At 44.1% G+C, this 16,673-nt stretch overlaps 1 long non-coding RNA gene across 4 annotated transcripts in view; it reads left to right on the plus strand.

Moving 5' to 3' along the window:
- Positions 1-16,673, plus strand: part of LOC115658043 — a 68,239-nt gene that overhangs the window by 24,994 nt on the left and 26,572 nt on the right. The window contains exon 3 of one of the 4 annotated variants that reach the window (XR_004002132.1): positions 9,399-9,587. The exons of the other annotated variants lie outside the window; for them this stretch is intronic. This is a non-coding gene — a long non-coding RNA (uncharacterized LOC115658043). The remainder of the gene's footprint in view (positions 1-9,398; positions 9,588-16,673) is intronic. 4 annotated transcript variants of the gene reach the window in all.

The following is a 16,673-nucleotide window of genomic DNA, read 5'->3' on the forward strand; positions in this document are numbered from 1 at the left end:
TGCAGTGATTTCAGAACTGTGCCAGGAAAATCAAGGTATTTGGCTAGTCTAGTCAGATATACTTAGAAGAAAAATGTAACTTGTGTTTACAGATTTAGTCATCTGCTTGTAATTTGTATTGGGTTAATTTTTTTTATTTTACATGCGTCCTGCTTTCCCAATATTTAAGGATCTCCCCTCACATGGAGACTTCTCTACAGATTCTAGTCCATTATTTTAATGAAACACTGACAGGCTTTCATCTTGTTCACCCTTAACCTGTGTTCAGGAAGACTCTTACATGCCCAGCTAGTAACATGCACTACTGATTAACTTGGGATGCAACATAGTCTAATGGATTGGGCACTAGAGTGGGAGCAAGGAGACCTGGCACACTGGCAGAGAGAACAAATCTCATAATACACTGTGTCCATAGCAGAGCCAGGAATAGAACTTCCAGAAAAAAGAGTGTGGTCCAGGGGCTAAGACACTGGACCTGGACTCAAGCAACCTGCATTCTATTCCCTGCATTCTGTTTCTTTGCCCAACCTTTATTTATTTAGAATTACAAGCAATTCTGGGCAGGGCCTGTCTCACACTATGTGTACATACAGTGCCTAAGACAATGGGGCCCTGATCTCATCTGAGGCCTCCACATGCAAATGTAATACAAATAAGACTTAAACAGAACATGCACCTTCTGCAATTTTTTAAAAGAAGACACACAAGGGTCAAGAACAAAATGAGACATTAGTCATTTTTTATTTGTGCTGAAGCCTACAAGAGAGTTTATTCCAGAATATACTAGCCAGCAAATGTGTGCTCTGTATTGTTCCTCACTTCATTAATCCTGGGATATTCCCAAAAGCCTCACTACGTGTTTGATTTGACTTAATGTTCATTCATGACATACACTGATGCAACAGTGAAATAAGATTGCAGAAGGGAACATATCATCACTACAAGAGAAACATAAATTGGCACAATCACAGGCTTAACCTTAAGTCAACCAAGAAAACCCTCCTCCCATCCGCCTTCTGCTGTCTAGTGCAGGAATGGGTGTTCTCCAGTTGAGGAACTGATTATCATATTCAATTTACTCTGAATGCTGTTCTGAAATTGTGTTATTGGTTCAGATCAACTAGGGCCAGAAATCCAGTGTAAAATTGCTAGATTGCCATTTTTCATGTTAACATGAGTAAGAGTCGCTTTATATAAAGGAATATCAGAGATACAAGCTGCATTTACTTTGGCTCTCTCTCTTTAGCAGAGACTCAAACTCAGAGTAGAGATGATGTCAGATTAATTCTGTTAACCCTATATCATAAAAATGACTAGATTAGTAGACATAATTTTGAAAAGACAATACTCTTCTATGATTAGCCCAAATGGCCACTGTTGCTCCATTAAAAAGCAACTATATGCAGTTTATTCTGGCTGTCCATCAGTTGATATTCAATGTTGGGAGTTCAAGAATGTTAACTTAGGTGTATGGCTCATCTTTACTTTTTAGCATCATTATCGTGTTAAGTAATGTATCTCGGTGAGCAAGACAAACGAAAACCCTTCTGTTTTCCATAGTTGGGAAGTTTATTGCAGAACTCACCTCTTTACACAGAATTGTGCTGCAGAACCTGAAGCCTGGTCCACACTAAGGGATTACGTCAGTACAACCAAGTCACTCATGGCGTGCGAAAAATCCACATCCCTGAGCAAAGCTGTTACACTCCTCTAACCCCGTCTCTACCTCAGGCCAAAGGCCTCAACCGCTTCCTGGCTGCCAAACGGTCTCCCTCACCTTCCCAAGTAGGTGCCAAAACCCCCATCTGCTCCCTACTCAGCTGCTAAAGTCCCAGCTTCCCCCAGTCCAGCAGTTTAGGCATTGTTCCGAATCGGCATTGTCCAAATCTGCAGCACATTGAGAATAGATTGGGGCAGCCTATGAAACATATGAGGATTGTGTACTGAAAGGGTGTTTTATTGAATTACATCTGAAAATGGGTCACTCAGTCTGACAACTGACTTAAAGCTGCCACTGAATTTCCAGTTTGCCAAAGAAGCCAAGGAGCTTGGCCACAGGATGCAGAATGCTCTTCCTGCAGGGTAAAAGGGGCTGTCACTGTGACATCTCTGACGCTTGCAGAATTTCAACAGCTCCATTAGTGATCTGTGTATGCTACTCACTCATTCATTCTCGTGCCATTTCCTGGCATACCTTGGCTTTCCAAGGGAAATGGTCTACCCCACAGGAATAACAACTCCAGAATCCCACAAAGTCTATTCCTGACCAATCTCATCCTTCCAGTGTTAGTGGGACACACCAAAGCATTCCCCATACAGGCTTGGGTTAGTCTCTGAAAAATGGAGGCATGGGCAGAAATAGCAGCAAGCACAATGGCTGCATTAGGCATGGTTTCCCCTCTTCTCAGTGACAGAAACAGTAGATAATACAGTTGGCTTCCACAGATAAGCATTTCCCCTCTCTTCTCTATGCGGTTGGGTGTGCTCATTACCGAGCAGCCCACTAACCACTCTCAGTACTAAAATACAGTTGATCTTGTGTGCTTCTTATGGCATGCATCAATAGTCAGGTCAATAATTTTAGGTTTGTATTAGCAACATGGCTGGCCATTTAGTCTAGTAGAAGAGATACCCTTTGTGCCACAAAGTCATGTAGGAGGAGAAGCTGACCATAGGTTCCTTCAGGTCTGGGGACAGTTTGAAAACACATGGACAGACCAGGATGTTGAAAGCCAAGAGATAAAGCCAGAAGCAAGTGGGGTGCTCTCTCTGATATGCTACTGTGGAAAGAAGAAACTTAAAACATTGCTACTGAAAATGACAAGTCAGTAATGACTCAGTAGGAATGAAGAACCCCATAGATTGCTGGAGAGACTGTTGCAGAATAAACCCATAGACCAGAAGTGGCATTTATTTAGCCTGCTCATTTGAGGCAGGAGTTTGTTACCATGAGATTTAAGTTTGAGTTAGTTGTGTCCAGACTGTGATGTGGATTGAATGCAAGGACCAAACTTGTTCGTCTACCTTCCCTGCTAAGGTTCCACATTGCCCAGCTGAATCAAAAGTGAAGGGAATTCATTAAACATTATCACAGGTTCATCAGACTTGTGAAGAGTGATAAAACTACATAAAATTTATCATCAGAATGTGTTCTGTTTTGCTGCAACATTACAACATTTGTAACAACAATAATAGCTTGACTTTTCCCCATCAGGCCTATCAGCATTTGGCTACGGCACTAGTTAGCCAAGACTACATCATGACTGAATGTACATTTCCCACCTTGTTGAATCCAATGACACTCATATTAAAAGTTTTATTTTTTCAGTTAAGGCCTTGAGAAATTAGCTAAGCCTGGGGCCTCAATTAATTGTGTGCATTAATTCTCATGCACGTAGCCATATTTTTATGTTATGCTACATGGCAGGATGTAACTACATCATTATTTGTATTGCAGTGACATCTATGAGCCCCAGTCATGGACCAGGGACTCCACTGTGCTAGGCTCTGTACACAAAGAACTGCATCTGCTAGACATGTAAACGACCACTGCACGAATGGTTTAAAATTGCTCCTATGATCTGGTGACTGCTGTGTTAAACAGAGGTCTAGAATACAAGGGAAAAAAATCACTTTACAGGAACATACAACAGTAATAAAAGTAGCATTAATTATGTTTTTCTCCCATTAGAATCTTTGCAGTGGCCTCTCTAAAGTATTTCACTATGTAGGTATTTAATTAAAAAACAAAAACAAAAAACTTTGTAGTAGGGTAGTGCCCAGAAACCACACTTGAGATAAGGACCCTACTATGCTAGGTACAGTGTTTACACATTGTAAGAGACAGTACCTGCTCTGAAGAGCTTGGGGTCCAGATGCTCAAATAATGGGGAGGGGTAACAGGCACACAGAGGTGAAGATCCATTTTGTGCTTCCTTGCATTTCATGTGAGCAGCAGAGCAGTTGTGTACGTATAGCAAATCATTTCTAAAAATTTTATGCCAGTGGCAAAAGGGACTACCGTTATCAGATCATTTCTCATGTTTTCTGCAAGTTAATATAAGAAATATTAAATGTTTTATATAAATCTATTTAGCTTTTCATTAGTTCTGGAAACTGTTCCAGCCCCGATCCTGGAAGCATGAGTCAGTGGAGCTCAGGATTGGAACTCCTCACAACTAAGGCTATGTCTGCACTGCACTTTCCTCAGTGGGACTTTTGTCAGCCAGGGGTGTGAAAAAAAACCACACCCCTGACCGACAAAGGGTTTACTGATGAAAGGCACTGGTGTGGACTGTGCTTTGTCAGTGGGAGACGCTCTCCGGCCCACAAAGCTACCACCCCTCGTTGGGGCTGGTTTTATTTTGTCAGCGGGAGAGAGCGACACTGCGTGTCTTGCAGCAGCATGGCTCTAGCTGCACAGCTGTGCTGCTGTCATGTGCACTGTGTAGGCATTGCCTAAGACACTTGTGTATACCCTAACCACTTCCTGCGTTGACTATCACAACCTCCTCTGGCTGGTGAGTCTTGCCCACATGCTCAGGGTTTAGCTGATCGTTGGGAAGGAATTTTCCTCCAGGGCAGATTGGCAGAAGTCCCTGGGGGGTTTTCGCCTTCCTCTGCAGCGTGGGTCATGGGTACTTGCTGGAGGATTCTCTGCACCTTGACGTCTTTGAACCATGATTTGAGGACTTCAATGGCTCAGACATGGGTTTGATACAGGAGTGGGTGGGTGAGATTCTGTGGCCTGCCTTGTGCAGGAGGTCAGACTAGATGATCATAATGGTTCCTTCTGACCTTCAAGTCTATGAGTTCATTTTCAAGCAAGTACTTTTGTTGCAATTTCAGTGAAAGTCACTAATCTGTGCTATTGCATTGGTAGGCTAGAACCTCCTACTTTTCTTTAACCAAGTACAACACACAGGTCACAGCACTGTTCAGTCACAGAACAGGCATTTTAAAATGGTCCACACTGCCTCTTCTTACACTACACATTACATTTGTTGCAAGTCTAGAAATGTTACCCTCTATATACACAATCATGGAATCAATTGAAGTTTTTTTTTTACCAGAACATGTTTTGGTCAAAAATTAGAGTTTGGCAAAGAACAAACATTTTGGTGAGAAAATGTTGCTTTCAGTTAATTTTTTTCCCTGCAGCTTTTTTCCCCAAAACAAAACTGAAAATTGTTGTTTAGTTACAAATTGCATTTTCCAGTTTGTTCCAGTTTTTGAAAACTGAACTGGAGATTTCAATTCCAATGTACTCCAATGGGAAAGTTTTCAATTTGGATCAAAATGGAAGTAAATTGTTTCATTTTGAAATATCCCATTAAAAAACACCTCAAACAACAACAAAGGTTTTTTGACTAACTTCAGCCTGTGCAGTAGCCACAGTCCTAGAGAGCGTCATCTTCACTCATTCTCTACTTTTCCAAAGCCCACCCCGGGTTCTCCCAGCTGTAGCTCAGAAGTGGCAGGGAAAGAATCAAGCCATAAACTGCCTTCCGCTGTAGCCTCACCTGCTAAGCAGGGACGTTTCAGAGCTTGTATGGGACCCAGACCTCAAGTGGCCATTTACATTGCTTGTGTTTAAGGGTGATTCCAGCCCACTCATGCCTTTTGTTCCCTGCTGAATTATGAGGTCAGTCCTGACTTGTGCAAGTCTGAAGTGACACACATCAATCCCCTGCCTTTCCATACATGTAACTTGCAGTGACCACTAAGACGGGTGCTGTTAGCTCAGGATGATATTAAATGGCAAAACAAGTCTGCTGAGTGACAGTTCTCTGTTGCTAGTACTTTGCTAACACATCTGTACAAAATGAAGCTGCTCTTTCTGTTTCCTGTGCTTCCGTACCCCCAGGAAAGCCTCAGGCTCAGCTATCAGTACTGCAGCTCTCTCTCAGGCTATCAGAGGGACTCTTTAGGGGTGATATTTGAATACAGTTTCTAACACAAAATTAATAGTTAACCATCTATTAATAGCTGGCAAAATTAATAGTTGCCAACTGACTGAGAAGCAGAATTCAAGGTGTAGAATAATTAAGACTCACTATTATAGACTCAGAGACTTTAAAATCAGAAAGGATCATCAAGATCATCTAGTCTGACTTCCTGCACATCACAGGCCACAGAACCTCACCTGCTCTCCCCTGTAATGGACCCCTAACCTCTGGCTGAGTTACTGAAGTCCTCAAATCTTGATTTAAAAAGACTTCAAGTTACAGAGACTCCACCATTTACTCCAATTCAAACCGGCAAGTGACTCCATCTCCATGCTGCAGAGGAAGGTAAGCCCAGGGTCTCTGCCAATCTGATCCGATAGAAAATTCCTTCCCACCCCCACATATGGCCATCAGTTAGACCCTGAGCATGTCGACAAGACCCAGCAGCCAGACACTTGGGAAAGAATTTTCTGTAGTAACTCACAACCCTTCCCACCTAGTCTTGCATCTCCAGCCATTGGAGATATTTGCTAGCCACAGATGGTTCATATGCCATTGTAGATAACCTCATCATACCATCTCCGCCATAAACATATCAAGCTCAGTCCTCAGGAATGCAAAAACCATTCAATGTGACCCAAGAGCAGCTGATTCAGTGCAGCCTGCCTGAGACAATGCAGGAAGCCCGAGACAATGATTCTGAGAGGTTCAAACTTCCCTGGCCACAGTCATGTAATTGGGGTGTTAACTCCAAGGTTCAATGATTGTTAATGATGATATTTCAAGTAGCTCATTTCTTGTTTTAGTGGTGGGATGGGGTTGAGAATAAGGATTTCGTGCAGGGCAGGATATGCAGAAAGAATAAAGTAGAAGGGACATAAAGACAGGGAAAAGAGACACAGAAAGTAGGATGAGGAAGGAAAAGAAATAAAGGTTAGGAACACAGCAGCGGCCTTAAGCATGAGCATATTTTCCAATGAAGTTACACTGAATGCAATGATAATTTACTTAATAAATAATGATGACAACCATTCAGGGCAGGCTCCAGCTTTTTTGCCGCCCCAAGCGACGAAGCAACAACAGAAAAAAAAAAAAGATAAAGACGGCACTTCGGTGCTCCCCCTCTTCCTCTTCAGCGGCACTTCGGTGGCAGCTCTAAGAGGAAGAGGGGGACTGAGGAACCCATCCCTGAATTGTCACCGAAGACCCAGACATGCCACCCCTTTCCATTGGCCGCCCCAAGCAACTGCTTCCTGCACTGGTGCCTGGAGCTGGCCCTGCAACCATTTATATTACAACAGCCTTGAGAGACTCCAACTTGGGCCAGGCCTTCATAGTGCTAAGCACTGTGCAAACCTAAGGGCTCAGTCCCGCACCGGTGCATCAATAGACTTTGCTATTGACTTCAATGGGTGCAGGATTAGCCAGTAAAAGTTTGTTACTACATAAAGGCCATATTCTCCTCAGCATCTCTGAGCACACCTCTCTTGACTTCAGAGGGAGCACCCTATGAAGCAAGGGGAGTATCTACTCCTAAATTTCTACCCTGGCCCCAAGACAACTAAACTGGTATTTTCCCGTCTCTACAGAAGGTGTTAGGCACCACTGTTCTGAATGATTCAGTACATATTACTGCCTGCTCCTACTCCCCTGAAGTCAATGGGTACAGGGTTGGACCCTGTGTGATACTCAGGCTACAGTATGAAGCAATAATGTCAGACACATCGGGAACTGATCCTGCAAACCCTCATTCACTTTATTCATCATTCCACAACTAACCACAGGAAGGGTGGTTCGGGTCAGGCTTCATGTTTGCCCCCTTTATAGCTCTCTACTTCCCTCTCCCAATCTGAATGCAGTTTAGTTTTTCTGGCTACCACAGTAATAATGTTTTTAGCTTTGCATGTAGGGCAATGCTTAATTTGTAATGAAAGAGGTGCCAGGGCTCAAGCAATAGTTTTACATTCACAACTGATGCCAGGGTTATGAACTGCCAAGCCTAGAGGTACTAGGGCGCAGCTCTGGCAAGCCCTGGCACAAATTAAGCACTGGTATAGGGGTAACTTTTGCCATAACAAGTAGTGCAGGAACTAAGGCAAACCGACGAAGGAGGGATTCACCCACGAAAGCTCATGCTCCAATACGTCTGTTAGTCCTTAAGGTGCCACAGGACTCTTTGCTGCTTTTACAGATCCAGACTAACACGGCTACCCCTCTAGTACTTTAAGACATTTTTGCTATAAGTAGGCTTGGCAGAATTTACAATTAGTTAATAACCCTAGCCATTGAGATTCTTGAAGGTAAGCTTTATAACTGTTAGGACACAAATTGTCAACATCACATGTCAAAATATTCAATGTAAATATCATTAAATCAAAATCCGGTAAGTTTCCAAGCAGCATGTTTCTTACTTTACCCGACTGTAAATTTCTATCATGGACTGAATGATTTTGGGGGTTTTTTTTGGTCTGTTTTTGTGAATAGTGAAATTGACATTTACCAATAATCTAATCCTTCTAAGCCTAGTGATAAACATGAGAGAGAGAGAGATGGCTCTGAATAGCTCCCTTGCCCTACTAAACAGACCAACAGTGTGGATTTTTAACTTGGAAAACAAGAAATCAATAATTCTTTGAAGGCTGTTGCGAGCTCTTTGTAGATGCGCAGGTGTTATGCCCTCAAGGTATTTTCAGCCAGTGACAGTTCATTTGGAGGATACAGGCCTGATTCAGCAAAGCACTTAAGTACAGAACCTATTTATGTCCATCCCTATTCTCCAAAGTACTTAAGCACATAACTTGAGATAAATGTCCAAGTTCCCACTGACATTGGTGGTATTTAAGCGTGTACTAAAGCTATTTTGCCGAATCATGCCATAATCCTTATAAACTGACTTTCTGTTTCACAGCTTTGCTGGGTAGACATCACTCTCCAACTTGCTCATGAAGTTTCAGTTGAACTCTGTTGAATTGGGACAAATGGATTTGGTAATGCACAACATTTTTACTAACATGGCACACAATAAATGGATTAAAAACTGGCTAAATGATAGGTCTCAAAATGTAATTATAAATGGAGAAATGTCATTGCGTGGGCATTTTTCCAGTGCAGTCACACAAGGATTGTTCTTAGCCCTCCGTTATTTAACACTTTTATCAATGATCTGGAAGAAAATATAGAATCATCATTGGCAATCATCTAAAGGCAAAATTGTATTTTGCACTGCACTATTGAGTACCTAAACCATACGAAAGTTATTTTCGCTACTTGCTTTTTTTATTAAAAAAGTTAACAGCTGTTGGACGTACAAGTTATTTTCTCACATATGCATGAAAAAGAAAGGAGAAAGCCCTGACTAGTGGAAATTCAAGCAAGCCCACAAAAGTCACAGAAATGGGCGTTATATCACCCCATAATAGGTAACTAAAATATATTGTCATTCCTCTATAGACCAATTCTTATGGCCACATATACAGAGCTATTCAGTTAAGATATAGCAGCTTCTGCACACATCAGAAAACCTTCAGTAAGGCACAGAAGTCATAGGAGAAACAAGCTGCCCGCAAGTGAAGCTAATTTAAGAAGAACTCAACCAACTTCAAGAATTTTTTTTAATTCGTTAAAGAAGGCCACACAGAGGTAAGTGATAATGAGAGGTCTACAGGACAGGTATGGCAGTTTGTACATAGATAAGCATACCTGAAAACACTTCAGGAATATTTGTATTATCATAGCACCGTGGAGCCTCAGTCATGGATCAGGACCCCATTGTGCTAGGTGCTGTATAGACACAGAAAAAAAAGACTGTATATAAGTCGGCATCTTGGACCAAAATCTCTGCTAGAGTAAAGGGATGAAACACCATGGACATCAGTGGAACTGCACCCATTTAAACCACTAGAGAATTTGGCCTCAGAGACAGCACAGTTGTACAGAGGACCGAGGAGCTCAGTTTTCAGTAAGTGTGCATGTCAGCACATGGTATAATGCTACTGCAGGCGAAACCAAATGGACTTAGTGTCCTACTTCCTTTCTGGGGCTAGTTGGTATTTTAGTGGCCAGACATAGCCGCCAACAAAGCTTTTTATTTTTTTTTTAAAAAGGGTAATAATGAGTTTGATCATTTTAGAGGCATTTTTACAGATAAATAGAAAACCAATTCCTTTGAGGTTCAGTGAGCCAGATTTATGATTCTAGGTGTGATAGCTATTTATAAAAAGCCAAGATGGGGAGACACACCGGGGGTTTGAAGAACTCCATAGAAATACAGTTTGCCCCTTTTTCTCCTGCACTGCCACACCATGAAGAGCTACAGATGGAACAAAGAGGTGAATTGCTGGGATCTCTCTCTTTCCAACCCTGGATCACTACACTAAAACAAGTAGTCTAATGAATCTCCGATCTGATTTGCAGCCGTGAGCTAAATTTTCAGCAGCTCAAATCCATAGGGACTAGACTCAGAGCAAGTGCATTGATTTTTCTTTTTAAATTAAACTACATGGCAATGAACAGGATTCTCATTTCAATGGAGGGCTGAGGAGTCTTGGGTTTCAGCCCATTTGGGTCACATCCTGCAACTCCAAAAGGCTGCTCTGGTGACAGACAAATAGATGCCACCACAACTCACTGCACATATCTCCTCAAGGTCCTGTATATCATTTCCCTATGTCAAAGTTAGAATCAGGACTCACAATTTGTCAGACCACTCTGTTTTATTAGCATAGCACTCTGCCAATAACACTCAAATAATGTGAGTGGCCATGCAAGACCCAAACAGTCTTATTTATACAGATAAAAGAGCGGGAATTAGACAAAGGGACAAAGAAAGCAAAACAGTAAAATTCACCTGGGACACAGCATGCATATCCTACTTCCTTACTAACTCTTATTGATCTAAGGCTAATACTTCACCAATTGCCCTTAAACGGTGCAATTGTTCTATATTAATGTCTGTATTCCTGACACCTGGATTGCAGCATTGCAACAATTTGCTTAAAGGTACAGACAGCATTTCTTTAATCCTTTCTATTTTCACAATATAACTCATTCTACTTTCACACCTAGCACCTAATTCCCATGTATGGCAAATGCAGTAAGAAGAGTGATAGGATCTGTGTTGTTGAGAGACAGCAGAATAATGAAGTATCAGAGGGGTAGCCGTGTTAGTCTGGGGGCTTGTCTACATCAGAAAGTTGCAGCGCTGGTGAGGGAGTTACAGCGCTGCAACTTTGAAGGTGTACACATCTGCAGGGCACCACCAGCGCTGCAACTCCCTGTTTGCAGCGCTGGCCGTACTCCCGTTTTGTCTCGGGTGTAGAGGATCCAGCGCTGGTGATCCAGCGCTGGTAATCCAATGTAGACAGTTAACAGCGCTTTTCTTGACCTCCGTGGAAGGAGGAAGCCTCTGGTAATCAAGCTGGTTTCCTTTCCCGGTTTGCTCTCTCGGTCCCGGAGCCACCCAGCAAACCGCAGGGAAGGAGACCTGCTTGCTCGGGGTTCCGGGACCGAGAGAGCAAACCGGGAAAGGAGACCAGCTTCGCCGCGGTTTGCTCTCGCGTTCCCGGAGCCACCCAGCAAACCGCAGGGAAGGAGACCTGCTTGCTCGGGGTTCCGGGACCGAGAGAGCAAACCGGGAACGCCGCGGTTTGCTCTCTCGGTCCCGGAGCCAGCCAGCAAACCGCAGGGAAGGAGACCTGCTTGCTCGGGGTTCCGGGACCGAGAGAGCAAACCGGGAAAGGAAACCAGCTTCGCCGCGGTTTGCTCTCTCGGTCCCGGAACCCCGAGCAAGCAGGTCTCCTTCCCTGCGGTTTGCTGGGTGGCTCCGGGACCGAGAGAGCAAACCGCGGCGTTCCCGGTTTGCTCTCTCGGTCCCGGAACCCCGAGCAAGCAGGTCTCCTTCCCTGCGGTTTGCTGGGTGGCTCCGGGACCGAGAGAGCAAACCGCGGCGTTCCCGGTTTGCTCTCTCGGTCCCGGAACCCCGAGCAAGCAGGTCTCCTTCCCTGCGGTTTGCTGGGTGGCTCCGGGACCGAGAGAGCAAACCGCGGCGTTCCCGGTTTGCTCTCTCGGTCCCGGAACCCCGAGCAAGCAGGTCTCCTTCCCTGCGGTTTGCTGGCTGGCTCCGGGACCGAGAGAGCAAACCGCGGGGAAGCTGGTTTCCTTTCCCGGTTTGCTCTCTCGTCCCGGAACCCCCCTTGAAGCCGCCCAACAGCGCTGCAGTGTGGCCACATCTAACACCACTTGCAGCGCTGGTTGCTGTAAGTGTGGCCACTCTGCAGCGCTGGCCCTATACAGCTGTACTAATACAGCTGTAACAACCAGCGCTGCAAAATTTTAGATGTAGACATGGCCTGGATCTGTAAAAAGCGACAAATACTCCTGTGGCGCCATATAGACTAACAGACATATTGGAGCAGAAGCTTTTGTGGGTGAATAGCCACTCATCCGACGAAGTGGGTATTCACCCACCAAAAGCTTATGCTTCAGTATGTCTGTTAGTCCATAAGGTGTCACAGGACTCTTTGTCACTTTTTACAGAATAATGAAGAGTAACACAGCCTTCTGAGGGGTTAACGTTTCGCCTGCCTTCCATATACAGGCTGGCAGGAGTGTAGTTGTATCATTAATGAATAGCAAGTGAAATTTACAACCCCAGAACAGAAAGAGATTTTGTGCAGGGAACTTGGAGGGAAGAGAGGACAGATAGGGGAGAGGACAGAATCCAAGATCCACCCTTCCTGACCAACCCACATGTAAAGCCAGCTCCATAGTCCCTCCTCAGGTGCCATTCCAGGCCCTAGTCTGGAATACTTTCTACAGCCTCTCTATGCCTCCCTGTGTGGTGGTCCCTGGAGTTGTTGGCCTCTGCCTACCCACAAACCCTCCACACCAGAATATTTGAAACCCACCCAGATCCCAGTTCTGAGCGCACAAGGTTGTGGATGGCGTTCCACTGACCTGCACCCAATGAATGGATGTCATCCTGAATTTATGGCTGGTTATAGTGCAGCGTACAGTAATAGAGTAGATGGCTATGGCTATGAATAAACTTATCCCTGACAAACCCATTCCTTATTCACCACCATGTTGCTTCATTCCATTGTAGTGATCAGTGGTTTTTTCTTATGCAGTGGTATGTTAGGTCCTGAAGAATTTCCATTGTGAGGCTTTCTCATCATCTTCTAGAACTCTGTGTAGCACACCACATATTCAGGTGGGATTTGATTAAAATAGACAATTGACTTTTGCTTCATGCCTATTTCAAAGCACTGGAGCAGAGAGGAAGATTTTGAGCCATCTGGGACTCTAGCTGACCTTTCCCTGGCCCTGATTTGTAATCAACAATTTTGTGAATTTCAAATCACATCAGACTCACACTGTGGAAAAAAACTGTCAGTTTACCAACCATTAAACATTCAGTAAACTGCCCTCCAGGGTGAAGGATGCCATGATAGTCTGTGTTTCTTCTGCACACAAATACCAGGAATCTTGCAACAAATTGAGAAATACAGTCCAGTTTCTCTTGCTGGCCCAGGGATGCTTGCAGGATTTTACCAAGCACAGTAATTTATTTGATTTGCAGGGGGAGGGTATTTGAACAATGCATATATTAGTGTGTTTATATAGCAGAATCCTACCTACAGTGCTGTTACTCATTAGCACCATAGGGCCCAATTCTGCTGCTATTGAAGTCACTGGCAAAAATCCCTTTGACTTCAATGGGAACGAGATTTAGCCCAACGTACATAGAGACAAATAAAATTGCTCACTCTACTGTGGATACTGGAGTTGTAATTTCAAATGCACCTGCACTTGAATTGCCATGACACCACTTAACTTGGAATAGTGCCCAAACAGGCAGAGGACACTACATCTTCAACTGCTCCTAGATATGCAGGTAGCAGCAGCAGCTGCCAATGTGGCTTTCCAGTTACCTGTGCCTTTCTCACCCCAGCACTGGATTGTTGCAATGCCCGGCCCCTACCACAGGCTGTGCCTTAAGACACTGCAGAAACTGCAATTGGAATGCAGCTACCTCCTTTAAAACAGCATGTTACGCAGGAAAAAGTTTTAACAGTGCTCTGATCTACACCAGCTCCTATCTGATTTCCAGGAGAACTTTAAGGTGATGATCTTGAAATAAAAACCATTTGAGGTTTGGGATGCACACATTGACAGCTTCCTAGTTTAAATGAAGGGCAAGAGAAAAGGAAAAAGCTGGTGGCATGTAGTTTTCAGCGAGTTACACGCCTGCTACCCACCTTGGTCTGAAAGGAGTTACGGATTTGCTGACTTTCAGAACATACAGTAAAGCCCATTGATTGTCTCAGCTGACTGGGGCATTAGAGGCATAACAAAATCTAATGGCAAGTTGAGGTTTGACATATTCAAACTAGATATATGGTGATTTTTCCCCCATCAAACTGGGAAGGTAATTACTAGCCAGTGGAATAATAGCTCAATGGATGTGGGGGATTCTCCATCACTTGGACTCTTTAAAATTAAGACTAGCTGTCTTTCAAAAAGAGGTGATCTAGTTCAGGGTTTCTCATACTGGGGTCGCCGCTTGTGTAGGGAAAGCCCCTGGCGGACTGATTCGATCACGGCTCCCACTGGCTGTGGATCGCTGCTCCGGGACAATGGGAGCTGCTGGAAGTGGCATGGGCTGAGGGACATACTGGCTGCCGCTTCCAGCAGCTCCCATTGGCCCGGAGCAGCTATCCGCAGCCAGTTGGAGCTGCGATCGGCCGGACCTGCGGACAGGGCAGGTGAACAAACTGGCCCGGCCTGCCAGGGGCTTTCCCTACACAAGCGGCAACCCCAGTCTGAGAAACCCTGATCTAGCTCAAACACAAGTTCTAGAGCATGACGCAGGAATCACTGCATGAAATCCAAGGTCTGTGTCATGCAGACGAGTTAGACTGGATTATCGGAATAATAGAAATATTGGGTTTGAAGAGAGACTGCAAGAGACCACCGAGTCTCTCCCTCCACACTGAGGCAAATTTAAGTAGAATGATCCCTTCTGGCCTTAAAAATCCATGAAGAGGTTGGATCCTGTCCAATCTCTAAATTACTAATTGGATCTAGAAGATGCAAGAACTCCAGTGCATAGTCTGTGAGTATCAAATTAATCAGTCACCTCTGAGATTTCTGCATAGCTTTGTTTATTTGTAGGATTTGCTATGGCCCTCACCCACCATAGAACCTGAGCCACTCACACATTAATGGATTTATCTTCCCAAACCCCCTGTGACCTTGGTAGACATTGTATGTAAAAAATAAATCACTTGGATTTACCTCCCCTTTGTGAGGTGGGAGAGCTAGTTTGAAGTGCAGCGAATTTCAGATAAAGGGCAGTTTCATATACAAATTGAGATACATATGATAGAAATTAATTTAAGACAAATTGCATGGAACAAGTAGTTACTTCTCTCCATGGCTACACACGAATCAAAAGAAGGATATGGTATTCTTTCAGCACCTATTCTTTCATAGGGACCTTGTGCAATCCTCTGAATTTAAAATGAAAGTTAAAAATATTCATTCTCAATTTCATCAACCTAGGTGTTATTTTTAAGTCTTCAGAATTCCAGCAATAGAGGCCAACAATTACCTCCAACAGGCAGTGGCAGTATCTTGAAATGTTTGGTTGGGGTAAATCCCAGAAAGTTTCATGGGCAACTATGGCTCTCAACAGGCCTAACCCAAAACCCAGTCACGTCAATGTAAGCTGTCAGTTGACTTCAGTGGGCTTTGGATCGAGCCCAGAAGCATTGGTGTGAATCCACAGCAGTGGGTTTTTGATTGAGTTACTCTAAATTTGCACCAGTGTAACCAAGAGCACTATCTTGGTCCACGTTATTTAGCTGGAGTTTATCCATCTCTTCTTCTCTATTCTTCCTTTCCTTTCCAACTCCATCTTTCCCTTTCTTCAGCTTCTCTCTCTATCCCCTGATCCCCAGACAGGTTCTCTTTCCTCTGGCAGGCCCAGTCTTTTTCAGCTGCTTTCCATTTATTGCACCACATAAGTCAACAGCCAACTTTAGTAATGACAAAACCCCAGCTCTGGCTCCTCACGGGGTGGGGTTGAGGGAGGTAGGGGCTGGGCATTTGGTGGCCCTTCACTCGTTCACTCGCATCTTCTCTATGGTTGCCTGAACCATAGAAAAGGGGGAAACAAAAGGCAGGGCTCAGTTCATTTGGTCTGTAGCTGCAGGCAGAGCAGTTCTAACCTAGGTAGAGCAGATTGGAGAAGGCAACCAGAACACTGGAGTATTCCCCTGCCCTAGATGTTGCCACAAAAGTGGTCACCTTAGGAAGAGGATAACAACTTCACCTATCGGAGGAGTGACAGCATTGCACCAATCTTTCCAGCATAGCTGGTGCAGATCAAATGCCAACCATTGACCAAGCAATTCAGATTCCAAAGCCAAAAGAGACCACTGTGATCATCTAGTGTGACCCCATGTAAAACACAGGCTATAGAACTTCACCAGAGCTTTTAGAAAAACATCCAATCTTGATTTAAAAGTTGACAGTGATGGAAAATCCAAAAGGGTCCCTGGTAAATTTGTTCCCATGATTAGTTACGATCCCCATTAAAAATCTATGCCTTATTTCCAGTCTGATTACTTATTAGGACTGCATTTGTAACTCATGAGCCCTCTCCATTCTGAAATGTGCTGGTTGGTCACTACATGCCTAAATCTCTCGTTAGCATACACA

This window comes from Gopherus evgoodei, chromosome 9 (assembly GCF_007399415.2).
Source record: "Gopherus evgoodei ecotype Sinaloan lineage chromosome 9, rGopEvg1_v1.p, whole genome shotgun sequence".
Classification (NCBI taxonomy): domain Eukaryota; kingdom Metazoa; phylum Chordata; order Testudines; family Testudinidae; genus Gopherus; species Gopherus evgoodei.